Source organism: Aquarana catesbeiana, linkage group LG02 (genome assembly GCF_042186555.1).
Source record: "Aquarana catesbeiana isolate 2022-GZ linkage group LG02, ASM4218655v1, whole genome shotgun sequence".
NCBI lineage: Eukaryota > Metazoa > Chordata > Amphibia > Anura > Ranidae > Aquarana > Aquarana catesbeiana.
In genome coordinates, this window is record NC_133325.1 from 66,267,076 (window position 1) to 66,287,229 (window position 20,154).

Genomic DNA, 20,154 nt, shown 5'->3' on the forward strand with positions numbered 1-20,154 from the left:
CTTAGGAACCTCAGTGCAGCAGAAATTTCTTTGTAACCTTGGCCAGATCTGTGCCTTGCCACAATTCTGTCTCTGAGCTCTGCAGGCAGTTCCTTTGACCTCATGATTCTCATTTGCTCTGACATGCACTGTGAGCTGTAAGGTCTTATATAGACAGGTGTGTGGCTTTCCTAATCAAGTCCAATCAGTATAATCAAACACAGCTGGACTCAAATGAAGGTGTAGAACCATCTCAAGGATGATCAGAAGAAATGGACAGCACCTGAGTTAAATATATGAATGTAAGTAAATTTAAGGGGGTCTGAATACTTTCTGTCCCCACTATATATATATATATATATATATATATATATACAGTATATTATATAAATATATATTCATATACAGTTACTCACAAAAGTGAGTACACCCCTCACATTTTTGTAAATATTTTATTATATCTTTTCATGTGACAACACTTAAGATATTACACTTTGCTACAATGTAAAGTAGTGAGTGTACAGCTTGTATAACAGTGTAAATTTGCTGTCCCCTCAACATATTTCAACACACAGTCATTAATGTCTAAACCGGCTGGCAACAAAAGTGAGTACACCTCTAAGTGAAAATGTCCAAATTGGGCCCAAAGAGTCCTCTTCCACTCCTCCATGACGACATTATGGAGCTGGTGAATGTTAGAGACCTTGCGCTCCTCCGCCTTCTATTTGAGGTTGCCCCACAGATGTTTAATAGGGTTTAGGTCTGGAGACATGCTTGGCCAGTCCATCACCTTTACCCTCAGCTTCTTTAGCAAGGCAGTGGTTGTCTTGGAGGTGTGTTTGGGGTCGTTATCATTTTGGAATACTGCCCTGCGGCCCAGTCTCTGGAGGGAGGGGATCATGCTCTGCTTCAGTATGTCACAGTACATGTTGGCATTCATGGTTCCCTCAATGAACTTTAGCTCCCCAGTGCCCAGACCATGACACTCCCACCACCGTGCTTGACTGTAGGCAAGACACACTTGTCTTTGTACTCCTCACCTGGTTGCCACCACAAACACTTAACACCATCTGAACCAAAAGAGTTTATCTTGGTCTCATCAGACCACAGGATATGGTTGCCCTTAGTCTGCTTGTCTTCAGCAAACTGTCAGCGGGCTTTCTTGTGCATCATCTTTAGAAGAGGTTTTCTTCTGGGACAACAGCCATGCGGGCCAATTTGATGCAGTGTGCGGCGTATGGTCTGAGCACTGACAGACTGACTCCCCATCCCTTCAACCTCTGCAGCAATGCTGGCAGCACTCATACGTCTATTTCCCAAAGACAACCTCTGGATATAAAGCTGAGCATGTGCACTCAACCTATTTGGTCAACCATGGTAAGGCCTGTTCTGAGTGGAACCTGTTCTGTTAAACCACTGTATGGTCTTGGCCATTGTGCTGCAGCTCAGTTTCAGGGTGTTGTCAATCTTCTTATAGCCTAGGACATCTTCATGTAGAGCAACAATTCTTTTTTTCAGATCCTCAGAGAGTTCTTTGCCAATGAGGTGCCATGTTGAACTATCAGTGACCAGTATGAGAGAGTGAGAGCGATAATACCAAAGTTAACACACCTGCTCCCCATTCACACCTGAGACCTTGTAGCACTAACAAGTCATATGACACCGGGGAGGGAAAATGGCTAATCTGGCCCAAATTTGGACATTTTTACTTAGGGGTGTACTCACTTTTGTTGCCAGCGGTTTGGGCATTAATGGCTGTGTGTTGCATTATTTTAAGGGGACAGCACATTTACACTTTTATACAAGCTGTACACTCACTAATTTACATTGTAGCAAAGTGTAATTTCTTCAGATGAAAAGATATAATAAAATATTTTAAAAAAATATAAAGATACTGTATATATATATATATATATATATATATATATATATATATATATATATTATATATACCTTTGTATGTACACTATATGGAGCTTGCAAGTAAGAGCAGTCTACATTGATTCCAGTGAGGCTCGCTACTGTACGTTTGAAGATTTCGCCTTTAACAGATACACCTGTTTCAAGAGAACACCGTAAGGCTTTATGTAGGTTTTTTTTTTCTTCTGGCTGAACTATAACGAAAGCAGCATTAGATAAAATGAGAACATAACGGACCTTTCCAGAATATAACATGATGGCAACAATTACACCACCTTATCTGGTAAAAGTGATAATTAGAAGATATGTAAATGCGATGCTGCACAAAAGCACAGAGTTGTGCTGTCCTTCCAGTAGCACTAATGGAGAACAAGTCATTATGCTCATTAATCTTTTTGTTGTCCTTATTTTCACAATGGAGAGCGAGGTGGCACAATGAGATGTCCTTGCTGCTTTCACATTTCTGTAAAGGGTAGATTTGTCACCTGGTCACATGGAACAAAACAGCGGGTCTGACCGTGAAATATTCCACTTACACCTCTTCTGGAGGCGCTGTTAAACGCTTATTCTAATAACTGCCATTTCCACCTCTGGTACAGTGTGTCCATCTATTAGCCATTCAGATTGACCCAGTTTTGATATTGTATATCTCATTAGATGATCCACAAGTCCAGCTTTTCACTTCCTCACAACAAAGCCTGAATATGTTTTTCTCTGTGACGCTCATAACCGCTGTATGATTTAAGAAAGTGTGATATCATATTGGATTAACACTCAAAGTCTGCAAATTTGTTGTAATTAATCTTAGTCATGGGTTGCCTTTATTTTCCTATAAAATTGTTGTCATAAGGGTATAGAAACTAGAAGGCATTCATATAAGTTCTGATTGGAAGAGTGCATAGTGGGGATAATAGCGGTATGATTTGACAGTAACGGGCATGCTGAGGTTTAAATTACAGGTAATATGGGCCTCTAATATAACATCAATGACACAACAATACGCAAGTGAAAAAATAGCATCCCTGACAATACATAGACTACAAATGGGTAATCACTGCAATATCTGGGCATGAATGGGCAACTGTACCAATACACAGGAAACAAATAAGAAATCATTACAAAGAACAGCCAACAAATGGGTATTCCTATCACAAGCCAAGCAACATATAGACAATCCTAATGCCATGTCACCAGCTATGGTTTCCCACTCGCTTTTCCCATTCCCATCCCTGCACTGGAGGACAGGGTGCAGCAGCAGCGGGCAGACTGTGTATGTGTGAAAGCCTCTTCACCCTCGCACTTCTAGCAGCAGCCATTGCTCAAAGCAGTGGATACAGCTGCTGCTCTGCACACTGGGAGATGTAGTTTAAGAGAGCAAGGGAACACTGCACTGTTTTGTTGGAGGAAAAACTACAGGTCCCAATAGACCGTTGGACTCAGGAGGAGGAGAGGGGCATTTTTACTGTTGTACCTGGAGAAAGTTCGGGCTTTTGAGCATCAGAGCTGGAGGAGAGAGGACCTTTGCATGTCATCTCCTGAAAATTGGGGAGTCTGGCCGGCGGATACTGAATGCTGTGTCCGAGGGTCAAGGACGCTTGGTACAGCACAGCATTGGCTGCACTAGCAACACTTGTGCCGCTGTGACAAGAAGGTCAGATTCTTTACTGCAATCTGCTCATACCACTGTCCGCTGGAAGTTTTGGGGAGAGTCTAGGGGGCCCTCTTCCGCCAAAACTGCCTACAGCTATACCCTGGAATTGGTGAGAGGACTATTGGCCCATTGATAATACTGTTGGCAGAGACTTTGTTACTGAGAGCAGGGTTCCAACTACACCTATGCACTTATGGGCACTGATAGGGGGCACTGATATGTGGCACTGATGAGCACTGATAGGCAGCACTGATGGGTGGCATTGTTGGGCACTGATAGGTGGCACTGGTGGGCACAGATAGGTGGCAACAATAAGCACTGATAGGCAGCACTGGTGGGCACTCACAGGCAGCACGGATAGGTGGCACTGATGGGCACTGATAGGTGGCATTGATGGGTGGCACTGATGGGCGGGACTGATGGGCATTGATGGACAGCACTGATAGGCGGCACTAATGGGCACTGAAAGCCAGCACTGACTGGCATCACTAATGGGCACTGATTCCTGGCACTGGTGGACACTGTTTGCTGGCACTGGTGGGCACTGATTGCTGACACTGCTGGCGCTTTATTGTAATCAGGGCACTGATGATGAGTACCCTGATTACATGTGCTGATGTCCCCTGTGAGGAGATGCTGCCGGTCGGCTCTCCTCGCCACACACTCTGTCAGTGTGAGGTGATGAGAGCCTATTACCGCCACTTCCGTGTTTACATGTGACCGGCTGTGATTGGATTGGAGTTGATGGAAAATGTATGAAGTCAAATACAGGGCAATTTTAGAAGAAAACCTGTTAAGAGTCTGCAAAAGACTTAAACTGGGGCGGAGTTTCACTTTCCAGCAGCAGGACAATGACCTCAAAGCATATTCATTTGTTAGAATGGCCCAGTCAAAATCCAGACCTAAATCCAATTGAGAATCTGTGGCAAGACTTGAAAATAGCTGTTCACAGACGCTCTCCATCCAATCTGACAGAGCTTGAGCTATTTTGCAAAGAATAGGCAAAAATGTCCCTCTCTAAATGTGCAAAGCTGGTAGAGACATCCCCAAAAAGACTTGCAGCTGTAATTGCAGTGAAAGGAGGTTCTACAAAGTATTGACTCAGGGGGGCTGAATACAAATGCACGCCACACTTTTCACATATTTATTTGTAAAAAAAAATTGAAAACATTTATCATTTTCCTTCCACTTTACAATTATGTGCTACTTTGTGTTAGTCTATCACATAAAATCCCAATAAAATACATTAACGGTTTTGGTTGTAACATGACAAAATGTGAAAAATTTAAAGGGGTGTGAATACTTTTTCAAGGCACTGTATGCATTTGAATGGAAAAGCGTCTTAATACTTAAATTTCTTTTAGACTTTTCTTAAAATGTTCCAAAAATATTAAGTTATATATTATCATTCTTGAAATGTGTAATTTCTTTTTAGACAGTTTCTCGAAAGTTTACTTTTTGTTAAGCTCTCATACAATGTCCTTTCATTTGGTGCACAACAGGGATATACTGCCATTGTTATAACTGTCCAAGAATAATGACTTCTTCACCTGGGCAAATAAAGTTTGTTCTGTCCACAATTCCATGTTTGTGATTTCTGAAGGTCCTTGAAAATATAGAGGAGCCGTTCTATTTAACTTTTGGTCTTGATCAGGGACGTACCTAGAGCATTTGGCACCCGAGGCGGATCCTATATCTGGCACCCCCCAGGGGGGGCAGGCAGCGCACCGCGCATCAACGTCAAGTGAGGTCACGTGTAGTGCCTCCACGCACTGTGGCCCGGAACCTGGAAGAATCCCCCTCCCTCTGCTCTCCTGGGCAGCCAGGCCCCTCCTTCTCCTCTGCAAAAATGGCGCCAACCGACCCAAGGATTGTCATCGGGCGGCCAGCGCCAGACAGAAATACATGTAACTGGCAGCGGCCTACTTACTGTGTGCTACTGCCAGTGGCATCACCAGGGTTGGTGTCACCTGGTGCAGTAAAACATGGTGTCACCCCCCCAAAAAAAATGTTTTCTGAAAGTGCGCCAAAGATGGAGCATGCGGGACTTTTGGTGCGCTTTCAGAAAATACAGAAAAAACCCTTTACATTACATTACCACACCTCTGGACCCCTTTGCATTACAAAGCCCCCCACACACCTCTGGATCCCTATACATTACACAGCCCCCCACACACCTCTGGACCCCTTTACACCCACCAGAGGGATGACAACCAGGGCCGGCCACCAAAATGCCTCCACCACTCACTAACACAGGAGAGCAAAGCAGGGGCAGAACAGGATATAGACACAGCAATGCTTAATAGACAGCGGGAGCTGCCGGAGTTAACCATCAGGGGATTGGTTTTGCTAGGTGGTCCTAGCAACCAATCACCAGCTTATTAGTATGAAAAATTAACTCCGGCAGCTCTCGCTGTCTATTAAGCGCTGCCGTTTCTCTCTCCCGTTCTGCCCCCTGCTCCGCTCTCCTGTGTTAGTGAGTGGTGGAGGCAATCCGGCGGCCGGCCCTGGGTGTCACCCCTCTGGTGGATGTCACCTGGGTGCCGCCTGACTCCCCCCTAATGTGTGGCACCCGGGGCGCCCGCTTTCCCCCGCTCGCCCCCCCGTATGCCAGTGCCCCCGTCTAGTACAAATCAATCAACAATACTTCCCAACTCTCCCACTTTTTGCGGGACATTCCTGAGATATGAAAAAAATCCCGCAAAGCCGGACTAAGGGCCAGTTTACACCAGTGCGCAGTGTGGGAAACCTGCGTTTCTCGCACTGCATTGAACGCACAGCAGTTGTGATATGCAGTGGGTGTCGATGTTAACTTAATGACACCACAAACGCAGGTCCCAAATGCGTTTACCCGCATTGGATCGTATGGCACAGTAGTACCATGCGATCCATTTCCTGTGGTTCTTATAACTCTTGGTGCGGTCCGGCACAGTTTCAGCTCACTCGAATGGGCTGAAATTGTAATGCACCTGGAACGCATGTGAATCGCACACAGTGTGATCCTGTGCAATTCATTGTGTAAACTGGCCCTGATTTCTGGAGCCCAGTGACGGAAAAAGTTCTGCCACCTGGCTCCACTAACTTGCCTGGCAGGGGGACATTAGTGTGAGCACCTGCGGTGATTGGCATGCATCTCTAGCGGGGTGCCCAGGGTCCTGGATGCCATGATTGTCCCCTGTGTAGCAGCCAGCATCTTTTTGAATCAGGGGTAAGGGAGAGGTACTACATGTGCTAGGGGGCACTTTGGGAGGAGAGAGGACTGGGGGGGGCAGATTTAATATCCAACAACATATTATAAAACACCCCCTAGCACATGCAGTACCCTTTCCCCCACACCCAAATCACTGCATGTATTAATTTATGTCAGCTCCCTCCCGCGCAAGTGCTATCTATAGTGTGTGTGTGTAATGATGATAGACCTCAGATTCATCGGCATTGCACTTTCTGTATTCACAGTGAGAAAGGCAGCCAATGGGGAACAATGCCAGTTGCCATAGAGAGCTGATATCACGTGGGACCACAAAACACCCTGCACAAGCTACGGGGCGGGTGCACCCACATTAGCGCACCCCTCTCGGGAAATTCACTGCTGCAGTGCTCCAGCAGGATTTAGCCTGCATTCCCTGGTAAGCAAGGGGCGGCTAATCAAGGAGGTATGGCTGACACCCCCCCATGTGTATCAGCCGGGGGCGGACCGCCCCCCTGTTGGTACACTGCTGGTCTTGATTATAGGAAAAGAAAACTGGGTTTAATTTGATTGAAACTCTTCTGCTTACTTGGAGTCTTCCAACTTCACAGGTCTATTTATTAGGCAAATGTCTCCTTTTATTTTGGAAGTCAACAGTGTCTTCTTATCTAGACAAACAAAGTCCTTCCAAAGCATTGCATCATTACCTAAAAAAGAAGTTCACATGAACCTAGTGAAAATGAGAACACTATGATAAAATATAAGTTTTCCTTCATAGAAATTCTAACACTGCTCAAAAGTCTACACTACTTCCACAGCCTACACTTACTTCATGCAGGTTCGTCAGGACTGTTGTTAAGTGCACCAACACTTCTTAAAGGGCCCCAATAATAGCCAGCATAAGAAACCTCTTAAGGACTTCTCCTTTCACATACCCTTTTTTTTATGGGCCACACCCCAAAACACGTGACCACTCTCATTTAAGCCACATATTCTGATTGATACCATCATGGCCGTCTGGTTGGCCTGCAACACTTACTTGTTGTCAACAGTGGTTCTCATCCATGTGATATACACACACAGTCTGCTGCTTCTGTTGGCTCTTCCTGGTGTTCCCCTTGTTACTTTGCTGGTTCCAAGCACCTCACATCACATCCATCCGGAGAGGCTTGCTCACCAATGACCACCTGGAAGGTTGCCACCTGCTGGAGACTTATTGAAATGCTTTTTAATACCTTGTACATGTGAGCGCATAATTATTGTTTTTCATTTTATAAAAATGCTTTAATAAATACCACACTTGGATAGCATCACTTTTCTCTCCTTTTTTTTTCATTTATACATGGTTTGCTGGTGAGAGCCTCCCCAGATCCTGCTTGGAAGAAAGACTGCTGACACTGTTATAATATGAACTTCATGCCACAGCGTTTTTTTTACGGACATTTCTCAAGGACTAATAATACACTTTCTTTTTATGTCATTTATAATTTTATGTTAATTCTCATTTTTGGCAATTGTACTAGTGTCCCATTGTTTCTTGGGCCTGGGTATGTTTAGGGCGTTAATGCTCTTTGCAATTTTTTCAGCTTTAACTCCCCAGTACCCTCTGCAGAGCAGTTGAGTTTTGGCAGTTTCAGAGAAAAGAAAGTTATATGTAAGTAGCAATGAAAAAAAAATGTTGCTGTGTTACGCTATGTGAATGGGAACACATAACAGATATAAAGCTGGTGTTATCCCAATTTGGCTGTAAAAGTGGAAATACAGTTTAAGCATAGATGGGGAAAAAAAATTCATGTTACCAAGTGTATATGATACCTTTTGCTCTGGAACAATTTCAAACACCATAAAAGTGATGGCACCGTAATGTTTTTCCAGATTTCATCTGATGGAACAGAAAATGTGCCAGAAAAGAAAAAAACAAGTTGACAAAGATAAAACATCTGTTTTATCTGTGAGACATGATAGTGTGTCTGAAGGATTTTTTTTCACTCTGCGGAATACAACACTTGAATTGCAATTTGAAAATGGCTCAGAAAAGAAGAGTTATTTATTGAAGAGTATGGATGATTACAGCAAGCTTGACACAGCCTTGTCTCACCATCAGTCCTCAATCCCGGCTTTCCAGTGGTGAAATGTGCATTGTGCTCTAGTGGTTCCTAACCAGGGTCCTGAAAAAGGTTTTTGCTCTTAAGGTGATGTTGGCATTGAACAAGAAATGATGCACCTAGTTTTTTTTCTGAAACGGATTTGGTGGATTCAAAATAAAAAAACTGGGGATGTGCATGAAACTATATGCCAATCTACTTGAGACGGTACATGAATTTAATTAATGTGTATTTAAAGAAGAATTCTGGGCATGGATATTTCATACATAGTTATGTTGGTCCAACTTGGACCAATGAAACTATGTGCAGTATATACCATTGCTGCCTGATCTCCCTGGAAGCTGGAAACCACTGAAGTAGACATCGCTACTCCAGTAATTTCCACTAAGACCCCTTTCACACTGGGGCGGTTTGCAGGCAGTATTGCGCTAAAAATACCACCTGCAAACCGCCCCTAAACAGCCTCCGCTGTTTGTTCAGTGTGAAAGCCCGAGGGCTTTCACACTGAAGCGGTGCACAGGCAGGGCGGTGAAAAAAGTCCTGCAATCTGCTTTTTTGGAGCGGTGAAGGAGCGGTGTATTCACCGCTCCTTCACCGCTCCTGCCCATTGAAATCAATGGGACAGCGCGGCTATACCGCAGCAATACCGCGGCTATAGCCGCACTGTACGAGGGATTTTAACCCTTTTTCGGCCGCCAGCAGGGGTTAAAATCGCACCGCTAGCGTCCGAATACCGCTGCAAGAACGACGGTACAGCAGCGCTAAAAATAGCGCTGTTTTCCCGCCGACGCCCCCACTGCCCCAGTGTGAAAGGGGCCTAACTTAAAGTTCCCGTGCCGAGCAGATGGTGGCATGGACACTATTCAGAGAATATGGAGTGCAAAACATTTTCTGATTGGATGAGGTGGAGAGGTGGGGCAGTGACATCACCTCTCCTATGTCCAGTCAGAGAGTGCTTTGCATTCTTAAATGAAAACTCATATTTGATGGGCCAATTTTTTATTTTATTTTTTTCTAAGTTCAAAAGTTTTTAGAGCAATGTTATACTATGCATACTGTATTCAAATTTACAAAAAAAACCTTTACCCCTTTACAGGGGATTCACAAAGCATTATGGGGTTTCAAATGAGAGAGCACAGCAGTGGCAGTTTGCTTTAGACTCTCTCTCTCTCATCAAAACTTCTAATGGTCTGTCTAAAGATAGAGGGCAGGAAGGGGGGAAGGGAAAGGAGTCACTGATTTGACGTGTTCATGCCTGCATAAATGTCAGCTTAAGGGCTCTTTCACATGGACGATCCGTGTGTCCGTTTTTCATCCTTCTGTTTTCGGATGAAAAACGGACATACATGTATCCCTATGGAGCGTCGGATGTCAACGGTGACATGTCAGCTGACGTCAACGGAATTATCTCTGCAGTTATGTACATATACTCTTTACACCAGACTTTATCATGTTTTGGGTGTGATTATACTTCCACTCCAATTTTTTGCCATCTGCACAGACATCCATTTTGCAATATTGTCTTAGTTAGAGATCCACTCCTTTTTTTCCCTTTTCTTTCATTTCAATTTATTTATTCAATATATTTTTTTTTTTCCCTAGCATGACTGACATATTTATTATGTCCTTTTCATTCTAGGCAGTAATTACTGGCGCATTATTATCTTTTTTACTATGAATATCAGCAGCCTGGGCTCTGGGACCAGGGGTGGCTTATGTGCGTCCCGCCTGCACGCTACCCCAGAATACCTCAGCTCCCGGGTCAGACATCCTCCTGGACCCTGGTACCACACCCGCTATACCTTTTATTACATGTAAGTACTCAGGGTGGGCTTTTCTGCCCTCCCCTAGTATGACTAGATTTACTCAGACTAATTGCACCTTACGATTTTTTCTAGATGTCCCTGTGCTATCGCCCCTGATGAGTGTCCTTCACACGAAACGCGTCGGGCATTGTGGGATGCATATATATTTCCTTTGTATACCTCCACTCCAGAACCATTCTATTTGTAGTATGATTGTACTGTTACACCTTATTCCCAGTGAAAGTGCTGCTGTAACATCACATGTACATATATGAAATTTTCTGTTTTGTCTGTACAATTTATCAATGGTCACCACTATATGGCACCAAGTGGGTATATATTTCATGTACTCTTGATGTCTGTATTACGTTTGCACATACATATGTGCTTGTAAATACTTTATGGAATGATATTTATTGCAATGTCTTTTATATATGTGGTTTATACCGATATGATTGTGCATTTCATTACGATCAATAAATATGTTTTTATCCAGTCATTTCCACAGTGTCCATGACCTCATTTTAAAGTCCCAACTTTCCCATTTTTAGTCTTGTAACACCAATGAGTCACATGACACCAGGGAGGGAAAATGGCTAATTGGGCCCAATTTGGACATTTTCACTTAGGGGTGTACTCACTTTTGTTGCCAGCGGTTTAGACATTAATGGCTAAGTGTTGAGTCATTTTGAGGGGACAGCAAATTTACACTGTAATACACTCACTGTACATACACTGTAATACATTGTGTACACTCACTACTTTACATTAAAGCAAAGTGTCATTTCTTCAGTGTTGTCACATGAACAGATATAAAAGAATATTTACAAAAATGTGAGGGGTGTACTCACTTTTGTGAGATACTGTGTTTGTGTGTGTGTGTGTGTGTGTATATATATATATATATATATACAGTTGTGCTCATACGTTTACATACCCTGGCAGAGATTTCTTGGTCATTTTTCAAAGAATATGAATGATAACACAAAAACATTTCTTTCACTCATGGTTAATGTTTGGCTGAAGCCATTTATTATCAATCAACTGTGTTTACTTTTTTTAAAAATCATAATTCAACCATGAGTGAAAGAAAAGTTTTTTGTGTTATCATTCATATTCTCTGAAAAATGACCAAGAAATCATAAATTCTGCCAGGGTATGTAAACTTATGAGCACAACTGTGTGTATATATATATATATATATATATATATATATATATATATATATATATACACATACACACACATATATATATATATATATATATATATATATATATATATATAAAATATATATATATATACTGAATGACATCTGTTTAATATTGTAATTGTAAAATGCAACAAAGTATTTTTCACATTTTTGCATTTATCAGTCATTAAAAAGAAATGGAGCAAGATTTTTTTTTTCTAAAAAAGGATACCAAATAAGCATGTACCTCAGAGGTACCCGAGGATCACAACAATTTTTACAAATATAATCACAATTTTATTATTGAAATATACATATAAAACAGCACATACATTGTTAAAACAAAGAATAATTATCCTAGTACAATTCTAGGCGTGCTTTTTATTTTATTGAATACAGATTGTTGTTCTCCTATCCTCTTGTAAAAGCAGGGTATCCTGTGAAACACATTAAAGTAGAACTATAGGCTAAACCTTTTTTTTTTTCATTTTGAATAGAGCAAGGGAGGGTTATAACCCCTGCCGGGTTTATTTTTGCCATCTTTGTTCCTATAGGGAGATTTATCTTCACTTCCTGTCTCATAACCAAACAGGAAGTGTGAGGAAATTCCTGCAAATTAGGGGAATTTCTTGGGGACCCCCAAGTCACTAGAACTAGTGTCCCCATTGGAAGATTTCCCCTCTATTTCTTTTCTGGGGACAACTCAAATTTTGAGATTTTCTTTTACTTTCACTTTCAATGATAACGGTAAACAGGACAAATAGAGAGGATGAATCTCCCTGATGGGGGCACAGACAGCAATGAAAACTGACAGGGGTTCTAATTCATCTCCCCTCTTTCCAAAACCACAAATAAATGTTTTGCCGTTAGTTATACTTAAACTGCTTCCTGCCCACCATATAATGAAATGACGGATGGGCAGGGGTACCCTCCTTCTGGGAGGACATCATATGACATCCTCCCTTTCTCATTGTGCAGCATGGCAATCAGTGCTGCGCCATGTCCCTGTGACACAGCGTACCACAGATCACAGGAAAGAGCCTATGACGATGGCCCTTTAACTTGTGATCAGCTGTGTCCAATCACAGCTGATCACAGTGTAAATAGGAAATGCCGGTTATCGGCATTCCTCTCCTCACGCTGTGTTAGCATGAGGAGTGGAGAGCCGGTGCAGAATTCCTCAGCTGGGACATCTGCACTGACAATCAGGATCATCAGTGTCCCGATTATCAATGCAGCCACTACAGTGCCCACCAGTGCTGCCAGTCAGTACCCACCAGTGCTGCCTGTCAGTGCCCATCAGTGTTTCCTCATCAGTGCCAACTATCAGTGCCATCTATCTGTGCCCATCTGTGCCACCCATCATTGCCAATTATCAGTGCCCATCAGTGCTGTCTATCAGTGCCTATCAGTGCCGCCTATCTGTGCCGCCTACCAGTGTCCATAAGTGCTGCCTATTAGTGCCCATCTGTGTCACCTATCAGTGCCCATTAGTGATGCATATCAGTACCGCCTATCAGTGCTGCTTATTAGTGCCTCTTCATCAGCACCCATCTGTGCCATCTCATTAGTGCCCCCTCATCAGTGCCCATCAGTGCCACCTCATTAGTGCCGCCTCCTCATTGCCCATCAGTGCCGCCTCCTCACTCCCCATCAGTGTAGACTCATCAGTGCCCATCAGTGCAGCCTTATCAGCGTACATCAGTGAAGGAGAAAAATTACTTATTTACAGAATTTTATAACAGAAATGAAGGGAAAAAAAATTCTCAAAATGTTCAATCTTTTTTTGTTTGTTTAGCAAAAAAAAGAAAACTCAGTAGTGATTAAATACCACCAAAAGAAAGCTCCATCTGTCTCAAAAAAATTATTAAAATGTTGTTTAGGTACAGCAGTGTCCATCAGTGCCGCCTATCAGTTCTGCTCATCAGTGCTGCCCATCAAAGCCCATTAGTTCCACCCATCAGTGCCACCCATCAATGCCACCCATCAGTGCCGCCTATCCGTGCTGCCTGTCAGTGCCCACCAGTGCCGCCTATCAGTGCTTATTGTTGCTACTTATCTGTGCCCACCAGTGCCACCCATCAGTGCCACCTATCAGTGCTCATCAGTGCCCCCTATCAGTGCCCCCTATCAGTGCCCATAAGTGCAGCATATTAGTGCCTCCTCATCAGTGCCACCTAATCAGTGCCCATAGATGCCGCCTCATCAGTGCCCATAAGTGCCACCTCATCAGTGGCCATCAGTGCAGACTCATTAGTGCCCACCAGTGCAGCCTTATCAGCGTACATCAGTGAAGGAGAAAAATTACTTATGTACAGAATTTTATAACAGAAACCAAGGGAAAAAAATCTTTTTTTATTTGTTTAGCGGAAAAAAAAACTCAGTAGCGATTAAATACCACCAAAAGAAAGCTCCATATGTCTCAACAAAATGATAAAAATGTTGTTTAGGTACAGCAGTGCCCATCAGTGCTGCCTATCAGTGCTACCTATCAGTTCTGCCCATCAATGCCCATTAGTGCTGCCCATCAATGCCCATTAGTTCCACCCATCATACCACCCATCAATGCCACCCATCAGTGCCGCCTATCCGTGCTGCCTGTCAGTGCTCACCAGTGCCGCCTACCAGTGCTTATTGTTGCTACTTATCTGTGCCCACCAGTGCCACCCATCAGTGCCACCTATCAGTGCTCATCAGTGCCACATATCAGTGCCCCCTATTAGTGCCCATAAGTGCAGCATTTTAGTGCCTCCTCATCAGTGCCAACTAATCAGTGCCCATAGGTGCCGCACACATCAGTGCCCATAAGTGCAGCCTATCAGTGCCCATCAGTGCAGGAGAAAAGGAGAAAAATTAATTATTTACAAAATTTACTGAAACTTTTTTGTGGAAAAATAAAAAAAACAGCAGTGATTCGATACCAACAAAAGAAAGCTCTATTTCACAAAATTTCACATGGTTACAGTGTAGCATGATCCCGCGTTTGTCATTCAAATTGTGACAGCATTAAAAGCTGAAAATTGGCCTGGGCAGGAAAGGGGTGAAAGTGCCCTGGAGGCAGGGCTTTTTTTCAGTGGGAACGCGGGGGAATGCAGTTCCGGCATCTTCTGCACTAGATGTATATATGTATGTATATGTATACTATATGTATGTAATGGCAAGCAATGCTGAGGTGTGCTGAAAAGTCTATTGATGCTGGCTGCTGGGGAATCTATTGTTGGTGGAAGGGATCTATTTCTGTGTAGTGGTCTATTTTTGCTAGCGAAGTCTATTGTTGTAGGGGGTAAATTGTTGCTGGGAGGAATCTACTGTTGAGGGAGGGGTCTATTGTTGCTTGAGGAATCTATGGTTGCTGGGGAGGAGGGATCTATTGCTGCTAGCTGCAGGGGATCATTAACCAATTCCATACAAATTATTTAGCACCACAAAATAATACTTGGCTCTAGGGCGGTACTGAGATGTGGGTACGGGGTGGAACCAAGGGACAGCGTTTGGAGGTAGGTAGGGGGGAGTTCCTATACCTATTGCCTGAGAAAAAAAGCCCTGCCTGTAGGCAAGTGGTTAATGGAAAGCAGGACCTCTATAAAAATCTTAATGTGATTTACAAAAAGGCCTCATGACCTTGTTCAATGATATGTATGATATAAGAAGCTGTTTAGGGGCCCTTAGATAAAGGAGGGCTTGGATTGTACTGGAATACGTACTCTTTTTTTTTATTTTTTTATTAACAATGTACAGTATGTACTGTTTTATATGCATACACCAATAATAAAACTGTTGTTTCATTTTTTTTAATTGTTGTGATCCTCAGGTCCCTGAAACTCCATACTTATAGTTATGTACAAATTTTGTATGAACCAGGATTTGGTACCCCTCTTTTTGCCCACTGCCTATTTTATTCTTCACTAATAGTTTACTAAATAAAACGTTTTAAATTTGTACATCGTTAAAAAAAAAAATCGTATATTTCTTGAAAAAAGATTTTATTCCAGTCTTCTAGACCAGGGGTAGGCAACATTTTGAGCACAGTGTGCTGAAAAATTTTTTCAAAGAAATTGAGCGTGCCGATTTTATAACAAAAAAATGTCAACTTTACACTCTCAATCACGAGAAGGATTTTTTATAAACTAAATGATGTAAACTACTTTAGTAGTGAGAAATTAACATCCTGCACTCACATCTCAGATCAGCCCCAATTCTCGCAACTCCACACCTCAGATCACTGTGCCCCCTGCACATCTGCCCCACCACTGTACCCCCCTGCACATCTGCCCCATCAATGTTTCCCCTTTCTCATCTGCCCCACCACTGTACCTCCCTGCACATCTGCTCCACCGCCATACCCCCATGCTCTTTTGTCTGAACCATCTTCTCATCTGTCCTAACACTGAACTTATCTGCTCATCTGCCCCACCACTGTAACCCCCTTTCTCATCTGCCCCACCACTGTAGCTCCTGCACATCTGTCCCACCACTGAACTCCCCTGCTCATGTGTTCCACGCCGATGTACCTCCTTTCTCCTCTGCACCCGTCTGCCCAAACTGCCCGCCTCTGTACCCCCTGCTCCTCTGCCCCACTGCTGTATCCCCCTGCTCATCTGTCCCACCAATGTACCTCCGTTCTCCTCTGCCCCAACACTGAACCCCCCCACTCATCTTTCCCACCACTGTAACCCCCTGCTCAACTGGCCCATCACTGTACCCCCCTTCTTTTCTGTCCCATCGCTGAACCCCCTTCTCATCCCTCCCACCACTATACCTCCTGCACATCTGTCCCACCACTGTACCTCCTGCACATCTGTCCCACCACTGTACCCCCTTGCTCTTCTGTCCCACCAATAGAGCTCCTTTCACATCTGCCCCACTGCTCTACCCCCCGGCTTTTCTGTCCCACCACTGAACCCCCTTCTCATCTGCCGCAACACTAAACCCCCCCTGCTCATCTAGCCCAACACTGAATCCCACTGCTCATCTGGCCCAACACTGAACCCCCTTCTCATATCTTCCACTACTGTACCTCCTGAACATCTGCCCCACCACTGTACCCTCCTGCTCATCTGTCCCACCTCTGAACCCCTCCTGCTCATTTTCCCCAACGCTGTACCATCTTGCTCATCTGCTCCACTGCTGTACCCTCTTCTCATCTATGATATGTGTGATATGCAGAGTGGTGAAAGGAAGCAGAGATGAGACACATCTAACTGTCCCGGCACACTCATCCTGCTGATCCAACTCTTGCATCCAACCCACGTGCTTGTATGTGATGTATGTGATGTATGTGATGTATGATGTATGGGATGTATGTGATGTCACATACAAGCATCTGGACTGGATGCACAATTATGAGCTCAGGTCAGGGGCATTTTCTGAAAGCAGTGGGTCCGTGTGCAGGAAAATTGGGATTTTATGTGATAGAACAACACAAAGTGGCACATAATTGTGAAGTGGAAGGAAAATGATATATGGTTTTCAACATTTTATACAAATAAATATCTTAAAAGTGTGGCGTGCATTTGTATTCAGCCCCCTTTATTATTATACCAATAACTAAAATCTAGTGGAACCAATTGCCTTCAGAAGTCACCTAATTAGTAAATAGAGTCCACCTGTGTGTAATTTAATCTCAGTATGAATACAGCTGTTCTGTGAAGCCCTCAAAGGTTTGTTAGATAACCCTAGTAAATTAAACAGCATCATTAAGGCCAAGGAACACACCAGACAAGTCAGGGATAAAGTTGTGGAGAAGTTTAAAGCAGGGTTAGGTTATAAAAAAAAATCCCAAGCTTTGAACATCTCACGGAGCACTGTTCAATCCATCATCCGAAAATGGAAAAGTATGGCACAACTGCAAACCTACCAAGACATGGCCTTCCACCTAAACTGACAGGTCGGGCAAGGAGAGCATTAATCAGAGAAGCAGCCAAGAAGCCCATGGTAACTCTGGAGGAGCTGCAGAGATCCACAGCTCAGGTGGGAGAATCTGTCCACAGGAAAACGATTGGTCGTGCACTCCACAAATCTAGTCTTTATGGAAGACTGGCAAGAAGAAAGCCATTGTTGAAAGAAAGCCATAAGAAGTCCCGTTTGCAGTTTGCGAGAAGCTATGTGGAGGACACAGCAAACATGTAGAAGAAGGTGCTCTGGTCAGATGAGACCAAAATTTAACTTTTTGGCCTAAAAGCAAAATGCTATGTGTGGCGGAAAACTAACACTGCGCATCACCCTGAACACACCATCCCTACCATTAAACATGGAGGTGGCAGCATCATGTTGTGGAGATGCTTTTCTTCAGCAGGGACAGGGAAGCTGGTCAGAGTTGATGGGAAGATGGATGGAGCCAAATACAGGGCAATCTTAGAAGAAAACCTGTCTGCAAATTACTTGAGACTTGGGCGGAGATTCACCTTCCAGCAGAACAACAACCCTAAACATACAGCCAGAGCTACAACGGAATGATTTAGATGAAAGCATATTCATGTGTTAGAATGGCCCAGTCAAAGTCCAGACCTAAATCCAATTGAGCATCTGTGGCAAGACTTGAAAATTGCTGTTCACAGACACTTTCCATTCAATCTGACAGAGTTTGAGCTATTTTGCAAAGAAGAATGGGCAAAAATGTTACTCTCCAGATGTGCAAAGCTGGTAGAGACATCCCCAAAAAGACTTGCAGCTGTAATTGCAGTGAAAGGCGGTTCTACAAAGTGTTGACTCAGGCGGGCTGAATACAAATGCACGCCACACTTTTCACATATTTATTTGTTCAAAATTTTTAAAACCATTTATCATTTTCCTTCCACTTCACAATTATGTGGCACTTTGTGTTGGTCTATCACATAAAATCCCAATAAAATACATTTACGTTTGTGGTTGTAACATGACAAAATGTGGAAAGTTTCAAGAGATGTGAATACTTTTTCAAAGCACTGTATGCAAGAACTTTGCCTTTGGATATTACTCTGCTGTAATTATGCATTTCCTAAGTGCAGTTGGGTACGGGAGAGAAGAAAAAGAGCCCATTGTATGTGTTGGTGTTAGGGGTAGAAGAATGTCCTTTTCTTCAGTGTCATTTTCCAACACTAATCCTTCTGCCGCCGTTCATTGAATTTTCATTCCTGTTTCAATTCCCCAACATTAGAATTTTTTTTATATTATTCATAACTCCTCTGCCCCTTTAGCTAATGTATCCACCATCAATACCATTAAATGTACCATTTCATCTTTTCAGAAAATGGAGCTAGAGAAATTTGTGTCATCTTGGCTCTACAGACTGTGCTGGGCAACTTTCATTTGCTTTGTAAAGTAATGTATTGTGGTTTGTCCATTTCAGTAGACTCTGTCATTTCAGAATGTATGTACAGTTTTCATTCTGTACAAAGCCATCAGGACTAGAAATACAATAAATATAAATAAATACAATTTGCATCCAATCCTAGGTGCATTTGTTATTATGCATATATACTTTGTTTTATATATCTGACTTTACCCATAGAGCGCTGCTTTTTTGTGTTTTCTATCAGGACTAGAAATGAATGTGGATTCCTCTATCTGCAATCACAGAGGGCTTATTATATACTATCGAGACAGGTTTTGTCCTGCTAAATGCTTATTGCAGATTTAAGGATGATTGTAAATGTTTTTAAACCTGTACCACTGGGGTCAGAATACTTGATTTTGCCATGTTTCATTTTTTTTAAGATAGTCAAGCACAGTCTGTTCTCAGTTGGCATCAACAAAATGCAGAGGTGACATTAGAAGTGTAATAGATCCTTGATGTCTCCTTAACGACTTGCCGACCACGCTCTAGCCGAATGATGGATACAGCGCGGATGGCTAGTTCAGGGAGACATCATATGATGGCCTCACGTGATCACCTGATCCAATCACAGCTGATCACGGATGTAAATAGAAGCCAGCGATTGGCACTCCTTTCCTCATGCTGACAGGTGACAGCATGAGGATCGGAGAAGAGAGACGATAACCAGCTTCTTTAAAAGGGACATGTACACTGATAATCAGGGCACTGATTATCAGCATCATGATTATCAGTGCAGTCCCAACAGTGCCCACCAGTGCTGCCAATATGTGCCTACGAGTGCTGCCAATCTGTGCCCACCAGTGCTGCCAATCAGTGCCTATCAGTGCTGCCAATCAGTGCCACCTATCAGTGGCACTGAGCATTGCACATGAGTGCCGCCTACCTGTACCCATCAGTGCTGCCTACCAGTGCCCATCAGTGCCGCCTACCTGCACCCATCAGTGCTGCCTATCAGTGCCCATCAGTGCCGCCCATCAGTGCCACCTATCAGTGATCATCA